Source organism: Artibeus jamaicensis, unplaced genomic scaffold (genome assembly GCF_021234435.1).
Source record: "Artibeus jamaicensis isolate MK-2021 breed Jamaican fruit bat unplaced genomic scaffold, CSHL_Jam_final contig_332, whole genome shotgun sequence".
Classification (NCBI taxonomy): Eukaryota; Metazoa; Chordata; class Mammalia; order Chiroptera; family Phyllostomidae; genus Artibeus; species Artibeus jamaicensis.
Window position 1 is genome coordinate 6,510,639 of NW_026521788.1, and position 20,067 is coordinate 6,530,705.

Here is a 20,067-nt window from a genome sequence, read left to right on the forward strand (position 1 = left end):
CTGCGGCCCGGGAATGGGAAGTGTTTATTTTTATTTCTGCCCATCACGTGCTGTGCTCGACTCTGCCGGGCTGGGAAAGGCGAGCTCCTCCGGGAGACGCGCCCCAGTGGCGTGGGGGTGGGGAAGACCCAGGAAAGTTTTCTTGCGCCTTCTAACTTGGTCACTCAGCACCCAGCTGCACTCGTGCTTCCTCCCCTCTGTGCACCCCAGCTACCCCGGTGGAGAAACCCACACTGGGACAGAGCTCTGCCCATCCTGGGGTGTGGACAGCTTCCCTGAGGCGACCCAAGACCCAGGCCATGGGGCATGCTCAGTGGGGCCGCCAGAGCCTCCTGGGGAGGGGCGAAAGGACACTGGAGAGATTGGGTTCAGTTTAGGGACTGAACTTGTCCAGAGCCCACGCCTTGAGGGAAGGGCGCAAGGGCAGTGGAAGGGGGAGGCAGGGCTGTGACTCCTCTCCCCTTCAGGGATTCGTCCTCCGGAATGGAGGTGTGGGGGTGGGGTTCACAGGGTCTTTCCAGGAAGCTGTGATGTCAGCAAGAAACTGCAAAGAAACCCTACTTTCTGGATGTTCGTTTGGTTTGTTTTGTGTCCCTTCCAGACGTGCCACACCTTCGTCTGGCTGGTCTGGGTTTGGAGGCAGCTTGGTGACCTTGCACCTGAAGCAGGTTTGGTGCTGCTGGTCAGCCCTGTCCCTGGGCGGATATTGCCCCTTTCTAGTTCGTCTTACTTTTGATAGGATGAAGGAGGGGTCGCCGTTCCTCCGGGCTCCTCCAGGCTCCTCCAGGCTCCTTCCCTTCCTCATATTGCGAACTTTAGGAGCCAAATACTGTCAGTTCAAAGTTCTGTGTCGCTTGTTCCTTGTGCAGGGGAGGTCTGGAGATTTGGCCACAAGTAGGAAGCTCTTGCTCTCCACTAGCCGCCTTCACCGGAGAAGGCCGATCGATTGGCTGCAGCATTAAAGCGCCTCTGGACATTAGGGAGAGGAAGTGCAGACTCCAAAGCCCATTACTGGCTTTTAGTCTCTGGAAGTGCATGGCTCAAAGTGCATTTTGCAGGATATTGAATATTCCATTAGGCATGCCTTTATGCCCGCCTACATCTTACCCCCTCTCTTTTCTTAGATCACTTGGTGTCTGGGTTTGGGGCTCAGGGGACCCCTAAATAAGTACCTCCCCCTTAATTCTCTGACTCTGAGGCCAGCACTTCTAAAGAGCATGTCCTCTTGTCCGGTCTCCCTCCAATACAGGACTCTTAGTGTTCCCATTATTCCAATACACACCCATTCCTTTTCTGTTTTTCTTGTGTATTGATCATTGTATTTGTATGGAGCAGGGGAAGAGGAGGCTGGGCAGCTCTTACCAGCTACTAGAAGAGGGCTGGGAGCTAGGAGTGTGTGAAGGAGAAAAACAGGGATCAGGCAGAAAGGATTTGCCTTAGAAACTCTTAGGAACTGTGGGCCCCTACTGAACAGACGTTGTAAGGGACAGCTTTTGGATTTCCTGAGTGACACTTCGCTTACAAAATGACACTGTCCACATGTCACCTTTTTGGCCCAGGCCGCCTTGAAAGTTCCTATCAGACAGAACAATGGTATTCTTCCTCCTTCAGGCCAAGGCTGCAAACAGAGCTACTATTTGGCCTTGCCCTTGGTTGGGAAGCTGCTGCAGTGTCTTGCCTCAGCTAGGCTGCACATTCCGGGCCGCTGCCCTGCCCCGCACGCACCAGCTGGAATCAATCTGCCCACCTCTTTAAGAAGCCACTTCATCAGCGGTCACCCGGCAGCTGCTGGCCTCCCGGGGCTGACGGGCTGGGGCTTTATCGCATTTTTGAAATTTCAGTCCTCTGTGTTCAGGCTGTGCCCCTCAGAGAGTAACCGGCACCCCTGCACAGCACAGAGATTCCACCGAGGTCTGGAGAGGACAGAAGGAAACTCCCAGAGTCAGGAGCTGGCTCTCAAAGAGGCACTTGAACTGTCCTTGACAAGAAACCTCTCTAGGAATGAGAGGAGGTTTTTTTGTGTGTACGGGGAGGGAGTGGGTAATCGTTCAGATGTACACATTGTCCTGCCCTCCTTTTTTTATCCCTTTCTCTCACTCCCCAGCATATTTGTGTTCAGGATGAGAACATTCATCTTAAAAATGGATTATGCACCGTAGAGGTCAGGCACAAGTTGGTGTCTAAAGCGAGTTGCTGGAGTTTTCCTTACTTCTTCTCCTTGATGATTTATGCTGGGACAGAGGGTAAACTTTTTCCTACTGGGCACTTAGTTTTACACTTTCAAATGGAAGCGTGTGGTGTATTTTCAGCAAGCTGACTCATTAGAGTGTAAAGAATTTTGACAGGTATAATATATGGGGATAGTAACCATTGGCATTAAGTACTCATCCTAACACTTAAAGAGACAGTACTAACTTATCATCATCTGGGAGACCCCTTATTTTCTGGCCAAGAAAGGAAATAATTTAAAAAGTGTTTATTGTATACAACAGTTAACAGCAAACAAGATGCTTTCAAAACAAAAGTGTGTTTTCTCATGTTTAGATATTTACATGTGTGGACTAGATCTCCCAGCACCTCACGCATCCTTTGTTAAAAGCTATGCCATTCTGATGGGCTTACCCAGGTTGCAAGAGGCTGCTTTATCACAAAGCTGATATTCAGTTGCAGCGGCTCCGTGATTTGAATGATAGCTATTGATGCCACAGGTTTGTTCCAAACTTTACAGGATGCCCAGTTTTAATACTATCAAGAAAAGAAACATAGTTTGATGTTAATGGAATTGAATTGGATGATATTCCAGAATGATAAAATAGTTTTTGCCTATAGTCACGGTGTTAGAAAATGATTGCAATGTAAAATATTCACATAAGAGGTGGTAAAATTATCTTGAGCATTTATTGCAGTGGAAGGAGATGGTAGGATTCACCAACTATTGTAATCGAGTCAGTACAATTAACCGGGTTCCCACGTGTCCGCAGAGGGTAGAAGACACAATCCCCATTGAGAATGATCTCAGTGTCTAAGGAATGCTCAGATGGAAGTTATACCAGGGAAAGGGAAGGCCTGAACTCCCGGCCTAAGTATCAAGTGGACCCTGTGATGATCATGTTTAAAGAGAAAACGTTTACTTATTGCAGTGCTCATTTTCAGTCCCTTTAAAAATGACCAGTAGGGATCAATTGATTGTCATGGAAAAATGCAGGCTGTTTTGGAGATAATGAGGATATTTTTAACTTTGTATATCACTTTTTGCCAAATAACTCCAAGTATTTTACAGGGTTTTCTATGAACTCTTGATGTCCTGAATGCATATGCTCCTCACTAAGAATTGCCTAATATCCCAACTCTTTCCCTGAGTTTTTTGTGCACGTGTACATTCCTTATTCTGGTTGTCCCCTTAGCACATGGTGATGGTTGTTTTTTTTAGGTTGGCTTAAGCAAAAGCTGGAATCAATATTAATCGGTTACAGGCATAAAAGATTATATTCCAAAGCCATTTCAGCTATTCTCGTCACAAATCCCTTGATTCTTAATGATGTAAATTCATTATTTGTAACTTGAACTTCCTTCCACTGGGACGTGGATGCTTTGGGATGAATGCCCCAGAAAACTCATTGCTTTTTTCATTTCTGATTTGATTCAGCGCTGGTTATCATGCAGACTAAATCAAAGGATTTGGCCTAATTTTAATATAAGTAACTTCATGAAACAAGTGGCTATCAGCTGACTTCTGGGCTTAGTCCAGTAATTGTTCATATAGAAAATACACAATAATTTAAAACAGCAATGACAGCAACAATAAAGATAGCTGACCTTAGCAATTTTAGCACAACGCTATGCTCTTTATCTACAGGAACGCATTGTTTTCTCGGAACAGTCCTAAATGACATACCCTTTTCACAAGAGGAATCTGAGGTTAGAAGTCATCACTTGCAGCCAGCAAATGCTCTGAGTTTCAAACCCAAATCTTGCAGTTTTTTAGAGGCCAACTTCCAAACTGCTACCCTGCATAGCTTTGAAATTGGGCCAGTTTCATTTTAGTGCCTGGTGAATCCTTTCCATAGGAAGAAATGAACCTCCCCTAAATTAAAATAGGGTTTAAAAAAAAAAACGTTGTAGAACCACCACTAAACTGACCTCGTGAACAAGTGACCAATGAGCTCTCGCATCCAGCACATAGACCTGAGCCAGGCGAGAATTTTTGCAGGCTGTCCTGCCCTTGGGATTGTCGTCTACCAGTTTTTCTGATATCTTCCCTCTTAAGCCAACTAACTTCTCCAGCTCAGTGTCATATCACAGGCAAGGCTGATGGGTAGTATGTTGTGAACATGGCCTTGGTTGACCCTTTTGGGTACCATTCACTGTATGCTTTGCCTTTTGCCTTGCAGATCCTGTCTGCTAATCCCTTCATTCCTACCAAGTCAACAATCAAAAGGAATTTATTACTAAGTGACAGTATATCAATATGTTAACTACGTTATCCTTTCTCGATTAACATAGTGATGTTTTAACAGGAGCTTCGAAGAAAGGACATTTATTTAGTTTCCTCAGGTGGATAATTCTTACGACAAGAGTTTAAGGGGAGGCAGGATGAAGAGGAGAGGGGATGGTTTCGGGTAGGATGGCTTGTCCAAAGCCTTGTGTTTTGCCATGTGTAATTAAAGTTCTGAGCACAAATGTGTCACATCTACTTTCAGTCAGAGCTTAACTGGGGGAGGGTACCCTGTTTTTAGTAATGACAACACTGAGCAAATAATTAGTGAAGTGTCTTTGAAAGGATCTCAGAAATGGGCAGATTGGTTAGATTTCTTAATTTCGCTCCTGTTCTCAAGTCGGTGAATTGATGTCTTCAATTTATGATCTGTTTACACTTATCATTTAGGACATGGGCACTTTGCTTCGGGGTTTGTTCAGGTCTGGAATCACATACATTTTTAAACGTGTATTCTATTTGAATCATGGATTGAAAGTTCAGGCTGAGCATTTATATTGAAGCATGTACTCATTAGGGATTTGACTGACAACAGACCTGAAAAAACAAGAAGATGTCCCATCTTTTCCCTCTTTCCTGACTCAACGCCTCTCACCACGCTGTGTAGGAGACGCTGAGAGTGCATTAAAACCCTGTCTGGTGATAAGATTTTCAGGTGACTTCATAGTTGCTCGAAGTATGAATAATTATTTTCATTTGCCGTTGAGAATTTGCTTATCGGAGTTCAGGACCCTGTGTTATCTAGGATTCTGGTGGCTCTCGGAAATTACTGTGAGCTCTGAGATAGAGCAGGCACAGCATATCCTGTTTCACAAAAGGGAAAGCTCAGAAGTTTGGGAATCGTCAAACAGAAATACGGACCTTGAGTCTGGCTTTGCTGGTGTGCTCTGCCCTGGGGCTTCTGAAGAGAGGAGAGGCCCTACCTGTATGTATATGTTTATCTGTGGGAGTAATGTGTGTATATATGGGTGTGCATATATACACATGTATGTATATACATATACACACACATTTCTACCTCATTTCATTCATTTATTTTATGATTTTACACTCCTTAGAGTAGTTATCATAGTGGGACTCCTCCAGGTTAGCCCCAATCAGTTCCTTGTGAAAAGGAGAATTTACTTCTCGAGCTGTTACTATAAAATGGATCTGGCACCTTGCAGTCTGGCAAGTGCTGATGCTTGGTATGGGCTCCCAGCCACCGTGACCTCTCAGCACGGGGCGCTGGCAGCAGAACCGACCTTGGCCGCTTCTGGTTGGAGTACTACCCTCTGTGCTCACCCAGTGACTGTTTTTAACCTCCTTGTCTGTGTTCTTGGCTTGTGTCGTGTCTCTCTCACTTGGGTTCCGGTGTCCTCTGTTCCAGTGTGACATCGGTCACTCCTGCACGATCAGTTTGACCTGCAAACATCACATAACAGCAAACACAGAACAGAGTCCTCGCTCAAGATATTACTCAAACCTTGGACAGTCTTTCATGTCTTTAGATAGTTTAGAGATCACACAAATTAAATTTCCTCAAGTTTTAAAAATAATGATTTCTTAATTGTTCATGTTGAAAATATACAATGGTTTAAAATATTTGCTCAGTGAAAAATGGATTGTTTCAGAAGTATATCTTGACATAGAATTATTTTCATATATAAAAACTGAAGTAGAACTAATCTATTTATTTATTGTTATGAAACCATGCATTCCTCTTTTTTAACCATACTCTGCACTACTCAATAAACATTATTGGTGGATCTCAGACCTCAGTATACTTATGTTGCTTTTATTTTAAATATTTTTATATTGTTTCTTACATGGCAATATAATAGAAACCCATACTACCTTAGAAAATAAAGGTTTATATTGACTAGAAAGTTTAAAAATCCTTTCGGTAATTCATCTTTGCCCCAGGTGCTGGCTGTATGTTCAGTCTCTTTTAAGTGTGTACTGATCTGACATCTGTTTGGAAATAAACCCCAAGTCGTGAATCTACTGGCACCGGGAGTTGATTTGGGTTGATGCGACCTGTATGAAGACACTGGTGGCACTTGGTTGTGCGAGGCAATCACATAAATGCACTGACTGGGTGTTTACTAAGGCAAATCCGATAAGACTTCTGCTGTAAAGACCTTACTTATTAGGACTCAGTTTGAGGTTTTTACTTGTGATAAAGATTATACAACTGCATTCTTAAATTCTCTCAGGCTTGCTGCTCATTCAAACTGACCTTTTTTTTTTTCTGAGTACAATTTAGAGAGTGCTTCAGAGTGTGTTTTAAATCCTCGGATGTGTCTTTAGCTGAGCATTCTGACCTCTAATGTTGCAAACGTGCTGCTGATAGAGTTTATGGGATCCTCTTACAAATATTAGTAGGCCTGGTTCTTCAACCATGGGATACAGTTATCGTCTAATGAGCAAATCTAAGCCTTTGGGTAAATGTTCATATTTTTCTGGATGCTTCTCATCACCCGCGCGGTGCGGGTAAGGCCAGTTTTGTGCCTCACACAGTCACCAAGGAACTGAGCAACATATGCTAAAATTTCTCAAAATAGAAAATATTGTTATGTCTTAGGCTGTAAACCCCTGGGTAGAAACCAGGTCTGTTTACAGTAAAAAATTCCAACCAGATAAAAACATCAGCTTTCCATCCTTTTCTCTTCCCACACGATAATTTTTAGAGAAAGGGTAAGAGCAGCACATAACTAGAATACATGAACCAACGCTTTCTTTTAAAAAAGGAACCTCTTTGAGAGTTAAGCCAATTCATCTTCCGTTGAGTCGCTGCTCAGAGAAGATCACTCTGCAATGTTCACTACAATATCCTGTATCTCACGCTGGCAGATTTTAGCTGTGGTGTCGTGACACACAGGGGTGTATATTCGATTAGTTTTGAGGTTCACGTGAGTAACTAAGAATTTAAACATCAAAACTTGTGAATGATTTGTTTCTTAGAAAATAAGGTTGAGTGCATTCACAGGCATCTCCCAAGGGCTAGCTTTTACTTGCATTCCAATGGCCTTTCTTGACTGGTAGGATTACAGATATATGGCAGGAAATTGCACGTAATCCACAGACGCTCTTGTCTTTTCACAAGAGTGTGTTACACATGGGAACATCATCCATCTCATGAGTCACTGCAGGAAAAATGTCTGAGAACCCCCGGTCTGAACTGAGGCTCTAACACCATCAGAGTGTTGACCCCATGACTCTTCCTGCTGCCCATTTAGAAATACGGCTGTTAGGTGCCCTGCACTGTACTCAGCACGCATGTCTCGGAGCAACATTTTCCCAAGTGTGATGGTCGGATTGTTAGTAGCATCAGGGATGCTTCTAGATGGTCCATAAATGAATTTATTTATATTAACAATTAGGAATTTTAATAGGTGTTGGAGGAAAATGTGTTACAGTCACATCAAATCTGTGCTGCGTGGCTATTATGTCTTAGAATAAGGCTACATTTTAAGGAAAAAAAGTACAAAAGTACAGATGTGTGTAGCAAACATAACTGCACAGATAAAGCTGAGGGAAGATTGTTTTGAAGTCATTTTCAACAGAATGAAATGAATTATTTTCATGTTTGTTTTCTTGCCCGCCCTGTTTTGGAAGGTTGACTTCTGGCTGACTGGTGGTCTCTGCGTCCTGTATCTATATCTGCATGGCTTCTCGGGCTGTTTTTCAACATCTCCCCGGGAGCTGGAGTAGCGACATAGAGTTCGATGGAAATGGTGGCTTTTATAACATGTATTCTCCCTCTGATGATAAATCAGTCTGGCTAAGAGTTAACCATTTTAATATATCACCAGAGCACCAGCTGATTTCCTTTCAGATTTATGAATTCTGTGCCATGCCACCGCAGGGCTCACGAGTGAACAGGACAGCCAGGACACAGTCGGGGATGCTGGGCTGCTTGTCTCCACCCGGCCTGGGGCGGCTGCGGAGCTAGCACCCATTTCCCCCAGTGTGTCTCCTCTCTTGCCCAGAGTTCTTCCCTACATCCTGCGAGTCCGCGCCTGTGGCTCTGAAGGGTGATAGTGTGGCATTTTGTAGCCAGAAATACCTGTGCTTTTTTTCTTTCATTGTAAAAATACAACTTCGGAAAAGTTTGGAAGGGGAAATCTTTCATAAAATACAAATTTATTTTCCTGTTACATATATATATATATATATATATATATATATATATATATATATATTCCCTTTGCTTGAAGGAATATGCTAGATTAATCTAAACAGGGACAGAGAATTTTAAAAAATGTTGTTAGAAGAATGGCTCTGTGTATAAATGAGAAAAATGTTAAGGAGAAAGAAGTTCTCTTCCTTTACAGGCAGGAGGAAGAATTCGCAGCCATCTATTTTTCTTTCAGAGCGTAGTGCAGTTTGTCTTCCTACCTAAAAAGGGAGTTCATAAGCTTTTAATATTTTGGCACCCTCCAGAAGATAGAGGGTAAGAGGGGAAGTGTGAAAAGGGAGAAGGGAGAACAGGGAAGGGCCGTGGGGGCGGGGGCGGTTGGGAGAAGAGAGATTTCGACAATGACCACAAGATGGCAGCAGGAGTATAATATTTAACCATTGTAAAACTAGTAGTTTGAACTGGCCTTTTAGTTGAATTTTAGAGTCTATTCTGAAACGTAACTTTCTTAATCTTAGGGTTCAAGTGTCTGGAAAATGTATCATTGAATTCACATGGTATTTTCTTTTTCCAGTTAGTAGTAATTTGGGGGACTGTGTTTCGAAAGCCCAAGTGCAGTGTTCTGTAAGGAAAGAGAAATGAAGAGCGCACTTGGACCATCAGTCCCAGTCTGAGGGAAATTCCTAAAAGCCCCGGGGGGAAACCTCTGGACTCACGCTTGGCTGAGAGAAACAATGGAAAGTTAGTAGTAGTAAAAATATATATGTGAGGACAGAGAATAACAATGGAAATGGCTTCCCACACACTCCCTCTCCCAGATAAAAAACTACAAGTTACTTATTATAAGAAAAATTAGAGGAGCTATTCAGAGGAACTTCTAATAGCTTCTAATAGGTTGTTTGATCTCCTTGATAATTTTGTGACTTTAGAGTATAATTAAGTCTTCATATTGTCTTTGGTAGTTACTCTGATGTGCTTCTTACAAAAAAAATGTTTAGTGATGTAGTTAATACAGTTATTTACAAACATCTAATTGTTTTCCAAAGAAGAGTGTTTTATGGGATGCTGTCAATATCACTGCCTTTCAACAGTTTTAGGGTTTAAACTGCAGGTCATCTAACCAACCATATGTTTTTAAAGCAATATTCCCTTGGAAAGTGCCTTTCAGGCTTCTTGGGAATGGCTGTTTCATTCCGTCTGTGACCCCTCTCGTGTGAACCCCCCGGGGACTGGAAGTGAGGTCGCCTTGCTGATGGCGTCGTGTGTGATTTAACACGGAGGAGAAATGTTCTCGATTTGGCTCGTCCCAGCAACCAAGGGTCAATGCCAAAAATGAAGTGGGACTGTGGGTAAAAAGAAGTCAGTTCCGAATTAATGCGATCACTTGGCCTCTTAAATTGGTCTCTTTGTTCAGACATCATGTCAGATGGTGCCCAGATAAACAAGCAAGATGGAAAATGGAGAAAATTTAAAACAGAGTGCGTTTGGATACCCCATCTGAGAATGAATTGCCTTTGTAAAAAAATGTTTTGAAACTCTGGGATATATTCATTTGAAGTTCTCAGTCTGTAAAAATGCTTTGGGTTACAGTAATTTATATTTTTACTAGGTTAGGAAAAAAGAAACATAATCCAGCCTGTGATGGCGAGACAGGATCAAGGGCAAGTGGGATGTAGGATGCTTTCTGTTGTCTGCAAGACCGAAAAGGCCAATCTCGTCTCTATGTGACTTGGTGAAGCAAGAGGCAGCAGTAGTAGTACTACTCTTGCTTTCTCTGATCTTTCTGGTTTATCCCTGAAGGGCAGAGCCAGGGTTTGAAGCATCCTGCCGGGAAATCTTCTAGTTATCTAGCCCTACGGTCTGGCTCCAGGAGGTCACGGGGGACGTCCACACAAAATGAGACAGGCTGTGGACTCTCTGGGTTTCTCCCTAGTACAGAAATCAGGGGAAATGGTTTCTTTCGTGTGGCTTTGCATTCCTACTCAGCGTGGTACAATCTGGACTCGGCTTTTTGATACTTAAGAGAACATATTACATCTCAGATTTGCTGATTTTAATCTGTCCTGGGGCCATATCTACTTCCTTGATAGTTTTAATTGCTAAAGTACTTCATGCTGGTTGTCAGACAATCAAACTTAATCATCTTTTCCTGCAGATCTTACCCGCCTGTCCTCTAGTAGGGAGCTACTGTTAACCTTTCTGTATGTTTATGCAAAACTTCATATAAGGAGAATTTCTCTGTCCATTTGGAGTTATTTTTTTTTAACTGGAAGGGAATTATTCTACAATACTCTATAGCATCCTGCTGTTTCTTTCATGAATGATAGCTCATAGGATTCCTTCCAGGTCAGTCCATATTGGTCTTCCCAGTAGCCACGTACAATCCCACAGTATTCCTTTACTCCAGCTCATTAATGTTGCTGCTGTTTGTTTTTTATAAGCATAAACAATGCTGCAACTAATATCCTTGTACACATTTTCTCATGGTTTTTTATTTACACGTGGAGAAAACTCCCACAATTGAAGAGAGAGAGGTCGAAGTGCCGTTCATTTTCAGGGTGACCTTTTTAGTTTATGTGATTATGTATGTACTCTCTAGGTGAGAGAAATAGCCTCTAACACTTTCTTTTAAAAACAGAAGTATGCTGATGGCATTGAACAAGTGGTTTTTCTGTGTTAAAGATAGAATTAGAAACAAATGAAATCATAGCAGTAACATGTGCACAATTCTTATTTATTCATTTATTTTTTACACTCGAGTTGCTTTCATGAGAATACTTTTGGAAGGGATGTTTACATGCCCCTTTGCTTTCCAGATTTAGAAAGTCCATATTGTGCTTTTGGTTTCATTTCTTTTTAAGTTGAATAAGACTCTTGAATTCCTACAATGTGATTTTGGAAGTAATGGTGACATTGTATATAATGCTATTAAGTAACTAAAGTCTTTTTTCAAAAATCACAATGATTTGTTTTTCTCTCATCAAAATACATTTTTTGATACTTGAAGGATTCTGAGGAACTTGCTCCCACTTGGGAAAATAACAAATTCCAAGTCTCGCTGCTACATTTTTGTTTTTTAAGGACTAGTGGGAAGATTTGGACATATATGGTATTGGAACTACTCAGTGGAGCTTTCTTTTTATAGGACGATAACCTCTCGTAGTGTTTTCTTTCCTTTTTTTTTGACTGTTGTGGTGATATTGGGCTAAATTTACTGAAAGGTAACTTCGCAAACATTTAGTGGGATCAGAATTCCGTCACGTTAAAGGTATTCAATCGTGAAGTGGAGGCCAAAAAGTGAAACACTTTTTGTAGCGTAGAAAGAATAATCTCAGAAATTTTAGCCAGTTTTGTAGAAAACGTATCAAGATTAGCAGAACAATAGTCTTTAGAGTCACAGACCCAAGGTTGAGTTCTGGTTCCTCCTGTTCATACGGGCTGTGTGATTTGAGGTGAGTTACATCATCTCTCTGAGCTTTAGTTTCCATGTCTTTAAAATAGGAATAATGATCATTCCTGCCCCTAAAGCTTGTGCACAGGATACATTTCATACATGCTTGTGGGATAAGAAAATATGTGAGTATAAAGAGGTAAATGGCTTTGGGAAAATCAGATACATGCAAAAAAAAAAACAAAACCCCAAAAAACTAGACCACCTTCTTATATACCACACACAAAAATAAACTAAAAAATGTACTAAAGACTTCAAGGTAAATCTCAAAACTATAAAAATCCTAGAAGAAAACATAAGAAGTAGCCCTGGTTGGTATAGCTCAGTGGATTGAGTTGCCGGCCAGCCTGCAAACCAAAGGGTTGCTGGTTTGATTCCCAGTCAGGGCACATGCCTGGGTTACAGGCCAGGTCCCCAGTGGGGTATGTACAAGAGGCAACCACACATGGATGTTTCTCTCCCTTTTTTTCTCCTTCTCTTCCCCTCTCTCTAAAAATAAATAAAATCTTTAAAAAAACATAGGAAGTAAAATCTCAGATGTTTCTCATAGTAATGTTTTTTTCTGATTATGTTTTCTTGGGCAAGGGAAACAAAAAATAAACAAATGAGACTACATCAAACTAGAAAGTTTTTATGCAGCAGAAGAAACCAATAAAATGAAAAGACAACTCACCGAATGGGAGAACATATTATCCAATAATAAGGGGTTGATACCCTAAATTTAGAAGGAATTTATGCAACTCAACACCAAAACAAACAATCCGTGTAAAAAATAGGCAAAGGACCTGAGCAGACATAGATACTTCTCCAAAGAGGACATACAGATGACGAATAGACATATAAGAAATGCAAATTAAAACCACAATTAGATATTGTCACACGCCTGTCAGAATAGCTATCATCAATAAATCAACAAATAGCAAGTGTTGGGGAGAATTCAGAGAAAAGGGAATGAAGATTGGTGCAGCCACTGTGGAAAACAGTATGGAGTTACCTCAAAAAAAATAAACTAAAAATGAAACTGCTTTATTACCCAATGATTCCACTTCTGGAGATATATCTGAAGAAACACTAAATGCTGATTCAAAAGAATATATGCACCCCTATGTTGACTGCAGCATTATTTACAATTGCCAAGATTTGGAAGCAGCTGAAAATGCCCATCAGTAGATGAGTGGATAAAAAAAGCTGTGGTACGTTTACACAATGGAATACTACTCAGCCATAAAAAGGAGGGAAATCTTACCTTTTTTGACAGTGTGGATGGAGCAGGAGAGCATTTTGATAAGTGAAATCAGCCAGCCAGAGAAAGACAAGTACCATATGATTTCACTCATATGTGGAATCTAATGAACAAACTGAACTAACAAGTGAAATAGAGACAGACTCTTAGATACAAGAAGCAGACTGACAGCTGCTAGAGGGGAGGAGAATGAGGGGGGACTGGGTGAAAAGTGAAAGTAGTAAGACAAACAAGTAAGTAAGTAAATAAATAAACAAGTAAATAAGTAAGTAAATAAATAAATCAAGTAGACAGCAGTTCTGGTCTTACTAGCCTGCTACTATCAGGTAAAAATACATCCAAACATCAGCCTCTTCAATTATCAAAAACCTCATAAGGTCGCTGAGGTTAAATGAGCTCACACATGTAACAAATTTGGTGTGGTGCCTCACACAGTCATTCAATACATGTTATTATGTTTCTTATTCACTGATCCTGACTTCCTTCACCGAGTGTGTGATGCATGTTTTCCTGATACTGCTAACTCCAACCTTGTTCCTCCTTCTGGTCATCGAAGTAGCTCTGACCCTATTTTCAGTCCTTTTCTGAATCACAGGTGACACTCCGACTTAGGCTGTTTTTAGGACTTATTTTCCTGTCTTTATTTTTCACCCATGGTATAGTTGCATTTTTTTTCCTGCAATTTTCACATCCCCTTCCTCACTACCCCATCACATTAGACATTTACCACTTGTACTAGATTTAGCGGTGTTAAGGCCCCCTCTGCAGCTGTCTGCTCTCTGAGCTGAATAAACCCGGGGCTTCGCAAATTAAAATGGATATAAATCACCTGGGGAGTCCTATCCATTGCAGATTCTGAAAGTCTGGGGAGGGGCTTGAGATTCCCTATTTGTAATTGGCTCTCCCGCAATGCCATGCCCATGCTGCTGATCTTCAGGTCCTCAGACGGCCAGGGATTAACGATTTTTCTCTGGCTCCTTCCTTCTCCTCCCCTTTTTTTGCCATTCAAGTTTTCTATGCATATAAAGTACAATCGGACACCGATGTATTAATACGGATTGCACTACAAGATGAACTCATGATCTAGGAACTCCCAGAAGAAACAATCCGAGGTTCCTTCTCCTCCTGCACCGCAAGTACACACAGCTGTACGGTAACGTTGCTTAACCTGTTCGAAATTACGTTTCCTGCCTGTGAAACAGGGATAAAAAGCCCACCTAAAACTAACTGATGTTATGTACAAGATCTGTCGTGAGCATAAATAAATGATAGGCATTGCTTTGGTACTTTTCATAGTAGTGTTCTAGAAACAAAGTCAAATTTGTCCCCAAATGACAAGCGTGATCCAGAAAGGATTTTAGTTCGGCTGCAGCGAGAAAGTAAGACGTGCTGATTGAGCATTTGTTAGTTAACTCCGTGCAAGGCACTTCTGTGCATGCTTCATTTGCTCTTCTCAACAATCCACATCTTCCCATGGTGACTCCAGGCAGGACATGCATAGATGAGGAAACTCCACCTAAATGCATGAAGTGACTTATCCAGAGGCTGGCTGGCCCAGCACTGCCTTGTTGTAGTATGGAATGGTGATCACAGCAGGTGCCTAGGACAAATAAGAAGGGAGTGGCTGGGGGCAGGCCCTTAGATCATGCTGTTTCTTACACCACAGTGCATGTAAACATTCGGGGGGACTGTGGGTTACAGCGAAGGTCCCTAGGTTCCACCCTCAGAGATTTGGACTTAATGGATTTAGGAAATTTCATACCAGGAAACCTACCAGACCATCCTGGAGAAACTTCTCTGTAAACATATCGCTTAAGGAGGGTGATCAAATGCATTCGCTTCCCAGGGCTGCTATAACACATTACTACAAAGTGCATGGCTACAAACAGTAGCAATGTATTTTCTCCCAGTTCTGGAGACTGAGTTTAAACTCAAGGCGTCAGCAGCACCATGCTCTCTCTGTAGACTCCAGGGGAGGACCCTTCCTCCTCTCGTCCTAGCTTTTGCTGAAATATTCGGTGTTCATTGCCTTGATGACTCCAATCTCTGCCTTCATTTACGTGTTTTTCCCCCTGAGTGTGTGTCTTTGTCCAAACTTCACTTTTCTTATAAGAACAAAGTCATTAAATTGAGGGCCTATCTTCACCTATGATGACCTCATCTTGATCATATCTGAAAACATCCTGTTTCCACACAAGATCACATTCACACGTTCTGCACAGACATCAGTGGCGGGGGCAGGGGGCAGTTTTCAACTCAATACACCATACAATATGTATTTAAACAAAGTCTTTCTTCAAACCCAAGACATAAAGCTGTGACTTCTGAAGTGCGCCAGGCCCTATGGAAAAAGGTTTCGGAGGAGGTCAGGGCTGGAGGACTTGTCTAATGACGTCAGGTTTTATAGCAGCTCTCCCACCCGCTGTTCGTACCTGCCCTTCTCTCCCCGACACCTTTTCAGAAAAAGTTATCAATCGATAAGGTATTTATTGACAGTCCTTTGGTTCAGATGAAAGGATTAGACCCTTGTGGTTCTGTGAAATGTCACAGATCTTTGGTGGTTTTGTTTCTCTTGTTTTTGTGGTATGAGTTTTATAAAGATTTACATGGGAGCAAAATTGAGCTTAAAATGAGAGACAACTAGTGATTTTCATTTCTGTAGACTGCTGCTTTCCTACCTGTAATTTTAGGGTGAAAGTGACTTTTATGCTGTAATTTCAGCACTTTGCTTCCCTATAATTTTGGTAAATTGTTTCTTTAGGGTTACAAGAGATAAGTGGAATGGACGTCAAATAGGCATATTATGATACAGACGACTTTTTTTTGTCACATTCATCCAAACCATGTCAAATACAAACTAATTTAGAAAAGCTGTAAATGTTTTAATCAATTACAATTACACATTTAAAAACAGAAGGGTTATCCTGGCTGGTGTAGCTCAGTGGATTGAGTGCAGGCTCATGAACCAAAGCATCGAGATTCGATTCCCAGTCAGGGCACATGCCTGGGTTGCAGGCCAGTTCCCAGCAGGGGGCACACAAGAGGCAACCACACATTGATATTTCTCTCCCTCTCTCCTTCCCTTCCCCTCTAAAGAGAAAGAAAATCTTTAAAAATAAATAAATAAAAACAGAAGGGTTATATTTAGCTATAAACTATTTTTAAGTTGACATTGTTTCATACATTTAAAAGTAGAATTTAAATAGTTCTCTCATTTGTATCCCAAGATAAAATGCACAGCCCAAACCCATACTCTGTAACCTAACTAGAGGGCTTTTGCTAATGTGTTGTAAAATGGGCATAGTGTTCTGACCACTAAGAATTCAAACTTTCTCTCTAACATTTCAGAAAAGCTCAAAAGACAGTATGAATGACTGAAATAGTCTTATTGGTAATTTGTTTTTATATGAAATAAATTATGTAATAAAGGAAGTCCAGTTATTTGAAAACATAATTTTAAACTTTATGGTAGTATGGTATATTTCTCTTTGAGTGTATTTAATTCTCCAATACCCCTCATCCAGGATGCTTCAAAGAACCCAGGTTTCTGGGCGTGATCTTGGGCTCCTTGAAGGTACAGAATATTCAATGACGTCCGGTGTGGGCCCTACTGAGGGAGGCCCTTTGGGAGGAAGAACAGCTCAGAACAGCCTAGGTGGCAGCATCCGCCCTCCGTTCTCCTCGAGACCGTAAATTCCTTTGCTTCGTTTGCCTTCTGTCCATCTACCATCAGATTTTGTAAAAGAAAGTTTGTCTTCTTATTGATGGAGGGGGTTTTAGGGATAATTCAGAGGGCCATTTCATTTTATAGAAACTTTACTGGGAATATGGAAGTGCCTTCAACAGCGGCAGAGCAGTTCACAAAGGGGGGTCCATTGGGAAAGGTGAATGGGCACTTTCTTGTAGGGATTTTTTGAGGGCCGTCTTTTGTACGGAATTCTGTAAAGGTAGTTTTAATGGTAGGTGTGGAGTTCCAAAGAGCAAAGGCAGAAAATTGAATTTTACTAACATTTGTCATTGAGTCTGTACTAAGTGTCTTTATTAATTATCTGGGTAAAGATATCAATGGCATCTCACTCAAACCTGCAGAAGGCAAGGTGCTGTAAGGGTTGGTAATTTTATTGGAAGATAGAATCAAGTTCCCCACAGTTCACGATGGGCAAGAACAGTGAGCTACAATCCATCTACACCCAATGCTGTCTGTCACTGCAAATATTTCCTAATGCTCCCTGATTATCCCGAAGTGGAAATCATAGATAATTAGCCCATATACACACATAATTGTATGTACATAGTATTCTAACAAAATAACCATAAAGAAGAGAAGATAATGTATAATCAAACAATATGTGGGTTCAATAAGTTCGTGCTTGGGTTGTGCGAGCTGGACGTGACCACGTGAAAAGGACTACTGCTAAGTTGAACTGAACATGTCAAGTGCTCGAACCTCTTCCTAGAATCATTTTATATAACAAGTGCAAATATACCTTGGTGTGTTGGTCACTCCATGGTGGTATTTCTGTCAAGTGGCACAACTTTCCAAATTGATGAACAACTCTCTGTAAAATTTCTTACAAAGGAATATACTTCCTTTAACTTATGTGTTAGTTGCCTTCATAATAAACTTAATATAATTTAAGACCACACAAAAATAAATATTTTGTTTACATGTAAAAGAGATTTAGGTTCTAGGCTTAGAGAATTACATACAAACTTTGCTGCTGCATGAATGGCCAGTGAGAAATTCGTAAGCTGCCTTGGGTTGTAGAGCAATCCTCCAACATGTGGTCCGTACTCTGTACGTTGCAGGAGGTAACCAAAAAGTACCCTGCAAATCTCCAAAGTTCCCACAAGGGGGCAGTACCACTGGGATAAAAATGTTTCTTACCTTGGAACTTGGAACCATTGGCATTTTGCATCTGATTTTTTTTTGTATTGGGAGGGGGTGACACTGGTTAACAAAATTATACAGGTTTCAGGCACACATTTCTACAGCACATCATCTGTACACTGGATTTTGTGTTCACCAACCCAAGTCAAGTCTTTGTCCATCACCATTTATTCCTCCAATACCCTCTTCCCCTTTCCCCCAGCCCTCCATTCCCCTGGGCAACCACCACACTCTTGTCCTTGTCCATAAGTTTTTTCTCTTATTTTTTATATCTTTGCCCAAACCTTCCACCTGCTCACCTGCCCACCTGCAACAGCTGTCAGCCTGCTACGAATCTGCCTCCAGTTTGCCTGTTAGTTCATTTTGTTCATTAGAGTCCACATGAGTGGAATCCATATGGTATTTGTCTTTCTCTCACTGGCTCATTTCACGTAGGATAATGCTGTCCAGGTCCATCCGTGCTGTCACAAAAGGTAAGATTTCTTTCTTATTTAATAGTCAAGTAGTGTTCCAGTGTATAAATGCACCACAGATTTGTTTTTTTTTTTTGATAACTCATCTACTGATGGACACTTGGGCTGCTTCCTAATCTTGGCTATTGTAAATATGCTGCAGTGAACATGGAGGTACAAATATTCTTTCAAATTAAATATTCTTTCAAATTAGTGTTTTGGATTTCTTTGGATAAAGCCAGAGAAGTAGAATAGCTGAGTCATAAGGCAGTTCCAATTTTAATTTTTTGATGTAACCCCACACTGCTTTCCATAGTGGCTGCCTCAGTCTGCATTCCTACAACAGTGCAGGAGGGTTCCCTTTTCTCCACAGGTTCACCAACACTTGTGGTATGTTGATTTATTGGTAGCCATGCTGACAGGTGTGAGGTAAGATCTCACTGTGGTTTTAATTTGCATTTCTCTGATGATTAGTAACGTTCAGCATCTTTACATATGCCATCGGCCATCTGTACGTTCTCTTTGGAGAAGTGTCTATTCAGGTCCGTTGCCCATTTTTAAATTGGATTGTTTCTTGTTTTGGTGTTGAGTCATATGAGCTCTTTCAAGATTTTGGATCTCAACCTGTTATAAGATGTATCATTGCTGAGTATGTTCTCCCATTCAGGGAGTTGTCTTTTCATTTTGTTGGTGGTTTCCTTTGCTGTGTAAAACCTCTTTAGTCTGATGTAGGCTCATTTGTTTATTTTTTGGCTATATCTCCCCAAGCAAGGGAAACAGAGGAAAAACTAAACAAGTGGGACGGCATCAAAGGTCTGGTACGTGGGGTGTGGGACGAGGTCCTGTGCGGGGCAAAGTGTGGTGCCGTGTCTGGGCCTCTCCTGGACCCACGGCACCTCGCCTCACTCCCGGTCAGAGCAGCCAGAAGTGTCTTCAGACCCTGTCTGTTGTTTCCTGGGGGAAACGTCCACCCGTAACTGAGACCACGAACTAGACAGAAGATGTGTGATGGGGGGTCGATGGAAAAATGTCTCCCTGGAAGGAGCCATGAAATAAATTTTACTGTTGGAAGTGACCCCGTGGGAGCATTTGTGAAAAGATTTACGGCTTGTCTGTAAGTATTCTGTGAGTTGACCAGGAGAGGTGGTGCATGTATATAAATACATGAACATATTTTAAATTTTTTATTTTAATTTTTTATTCAATAAAGGAGTTATGGCCACTTGAGAAAAAGTATAACACTACCAAAGGAAGATGTTCTATTTTTGCCTTACGCTGAACTATTTGTTCCTACCAGCAGCATTGTGCTCCATCCTGAGTTCTTCAACAGGGGCAGTTATTTGCATATTGGACTAAAGTTATTTGTGTATTATATGGATTCTTTGTGGTTTTGCCAGGCAGGAATAAAGGCA

The 20,067-nt window shown here is 41.4% G+C and overlaps 1 protein-coding gene across 2 annotated transcripts in view; it reads left to right on the plus strand.

The window, feature by feature from the left end:
- PRKG1 (protein kinase cGMP-dependent 1) overlaps positions 1-20,067 on the plus strand; it is a 1,343,317-nt gene that overhangs the window by 144,586 nt on the left and 1,178,664 nt on the right. The gene's annotated exons all lie outside the window — the stretch shown is intronic.